The sequence below is a fragment of the Penaeus vannamei genome, chromosome 28 (assembly GCF_042767895.1).
Source record: "Penaeus vannamei isolate JL-2024 chromosome 28, ASM4276789v1, whole genome shotgun sequence".
Classification (NCBI taxonomy): domain Eukaryota; kingdom Metazoa; phylum Arthropoda; class Malacostraca; order Decapoda; family Penaeidae; genus Penaeus; species Penaeus vannamei.
The window spans coordinates 6,547,065-6,550,625 of record NC_091576.1 but is presented as its reverse complement, the minus strand read 5'-3'; positions in this window follow the sequence as shown (position 1 = coordinate 6,550,625).

Sequence of the window (3,561 nt, the reverse complement as noted above, 5' to 3'; positions counted from 1 at the left end):
ACATGAGGAGGAAGGGTAGTTAGTATGGAGGAGAAGAAGAGAGAGAGACAATGAAGAAAGAGGGGGAGGAGAGGAAGGGAGTAGAGAGCTAGTGAAGAGGGAGAGAAGGGGTGTATATGGGTGTGTGGGTGTAGAGAGGACGGTAAGTGGGGCTGGCGTTAGATAGGGAGTGAGGGGGGGGGGGGAAGTAGGGGGGGTTATTACGGTAGGAAAGCGGAATTAAGCTCTTTAATGGTGATGAACAGAAGGTGATGATGTGAGTTGAGACGAAGGGTGATGAGGGGTGATGAGTGACGAAGGGTAAATAAATCCCAAGTGATGACACAATGAAATTCCTTAAGTGGCAGAACGAGTGATGAATTAAGTGATGACAGCGGATTAATAAAGTACATAGTGATGATGGTAATGACATCGAACAGAAAACGATAATTAAGAAAGTCATTAACCAATAACAACGGTGAGACAACTACTCGACCTGACGACCAATAATTAATTTTGCAAAGACGAGAAACAGTTTCGTTGTTCAATAATAATAAAAAAAGGAAGAGAAATTGGTGATGACAAGCCTAAATTTGCAGGCCGATGGGACATGATGGAAAGGAAAAGGTGGTTGTGCGAAGATAGTGATGACACTTATCGATCTCGACTCTCGTGTTGTTGATGACTCGGTTATGAAAGTCGTCTGCACTATTATTGATGGTGTGAGTCGGGGTCTTATGGTGTCTATGGTACAAAGGGCGAGGCGAAGGCATGGTGTGTTCTGGTGGGTCTGTGATGACGTGTGCATCTACGGTATGTGCGCGTTTTGAATATGATTACTGCAAATACGTACATGCGAACATACCACATACACACGACTCCTCTCTCTATCTATTTATCTATCGATTTCTCTCTCTCTCTTTCTCTCTCTTTCTCTCTCTCTCTCTCTCTCTCTCTCTCTCTCTCTCTCTCTCTCTCTCTCTCTCTCTCTCTCTCTCTCTCTCTCTCCCCTCTCTCTCACGCACGCACGCACGTACGTACACACATATCCCAATCCGATAGCCAATAATCTGTAAATAACTATATACTGACAAACTCACAGCTGATTTGCCAACCTTACGCCTTCATATAAAAAGAAAACCATGAACTAATATGGTCAGAAAAGTACCATATTTTGATAATGATTATAATAAACATACCAATAGTTATATAACAATCACAAGAACGAGTAATTATTTTAATTATGATAATGGTACTAATAATCTTAAAACAACGCTAAATCGATTTAAGCTGCAATATCTACAGTAATGATGTTGATGATGATGACAACAACTTCATCAGCAATGATTATAATTATAATGATAATGACATTGAGGGAGAAGGGAGAGAGAGAGAGAGAGAGAGAGAGAGAGAGAGAGAGAGAGAGAGAGAGAGAGAGAGAGAGAGAGAGAGAGAGAGAGAGAGAGAGAGAGAGAGAGAGAAAGAGAGAGAGAGAGAGAAGCAGAAGAGTATGAATAAAACAAAGACAAAGAACAGAGAGAACAGATAATGAGTGAGGAAACGAAGACCAAAGACATCCAAGACGAAGAGAAGAAATGAGGAGGAATAATGAGGAAAAGAAAGATCCTTCAGAAAAAGGGAGAGAGGGAAGGGAGATTGAGAACTATGGGAGAGAGAGGAGAGGAGGAAGGAAAGAAAAGAGAAACTCAAGAAAAGGTCAATTTCGGATGACTAAACAATGACTGAGAAATAACGAAAAGGTCAACAGCGCATTTGGAAAGGAACGTGGAAATTAAACCGCTATTTTACGCGACCGTAGCCTATGCAGTTTAATTTTCCGAATCATTTGCCGAATCTAAATCGCGTAAAAAAATGGTAATATAAGGCACGGTAGATAATGATTAAGAATACTGATGAAGTATACTGATGATATACACATACGCACACATGCACACACATACGCACACATGCACACACATACACACTTACGCACACATACACACATATGCACACATACACACACATGCACACACATACACACATACGCACACACATACACACTTACGCACACATACACACATACGCACACATACACACATGCACACACATGCACACACATACACACATACGCACACATGCACACACATACACACATACGCACACATGCACACACATACACACATACGCACACATGCACACACATACACACATACGCACACATGCACACACATACACACATACGCACACATGCACACACATACACACATACGCACACATGCACACACATACACACATACGCACACATGCACACACATACGCATACATGCACATACATATACATGTATCAACGTAAAAACACATACATGTACCGTTATATAAAGTCATGGATGTACACATACGTTCATTCACTTAGTCATCCGTACACAGACACGCACACGCACACACGTACACAGACACGCACACGCACACACGTACACAGACACGCACACGCACACACATCATCCCTTACGAAATACCCATTGTCCATGAAGGTTCACCTCCCCCCCCCACCTCCTCCTCTCCCTCTCACATCCTTACATAACACAAACACTCGCACATTCTCCACCGTATCTCTCCCTTTCTCTCTTTCTCGTTCTTTCTCTCTTTCCTCTATCTTTCTTTCTACTTTTTCCTCTCTCTTTCTAGCTCTTTCTCTCTTTTCTCTCTCCTTCTCTTCTCAGCCTTCTCTCTCTCTCTCTCTCTCTCTTCTCCTTCCCTCTATCTTCTCTCATTTTCTCTCTCTTTCTCGGTTTCTCTTTCTCTCTCTTCTCTCTCTCTCTCTCTCTCTCTCTTCTTTCTCTCTCTCTCTCTCTCTCTCTCTCTCTCTCTCTCTCTCACTCTCTCACTCACTCACTCACTCACTCTCTCTCTCTCTCTCTCTCTCTCTCTCTCTCTCTCTCTCTCTCTCTCTCTCTCTCTCTCTCTCTCTCGTATATGTGTAACACCAACGAACCAGAAGAATTTCTAATTATAAATATTATCAATTTATTCCTATTAGCAAACATCGTCAAGAAAATGATAATAATAAGTGATAATTCTAATCGTAGAATGAACCATCGGACCCCCCCCCCCACCAGGAATCCCCCACCCCTACCATCATCGCAGGGTAGGGGGGTGAGGGGGGTGAGGGCGTGGTAGTCAGCAAACAATAACGATATAAACAAATTTAGGGTAATACTATTATCATTATTTTGATAATGAATGATAATCATAATCATGAAAAAAACAATAATAATAATTACAATGATAATGATTATGGTTATTGTTATCATCATTATTATCATTACTATCATCATAAATTTTGGTTTATGTTATAATTATCATTACCCTTTCAAACACAATTATTATCATCATCATCCTTATCCTTATTATGATCATTATCATTATCATTATGATCATTGTTATCATTAATTTTATTATTATTATAATTTTTATTATCATTATTATTGTTACTATTATTGTTACTGTTCTTATTATTACTATTATTACTATTGTTATTATCATCAACATCATTATCAGTATCAGTAATTTCATTATTACTAT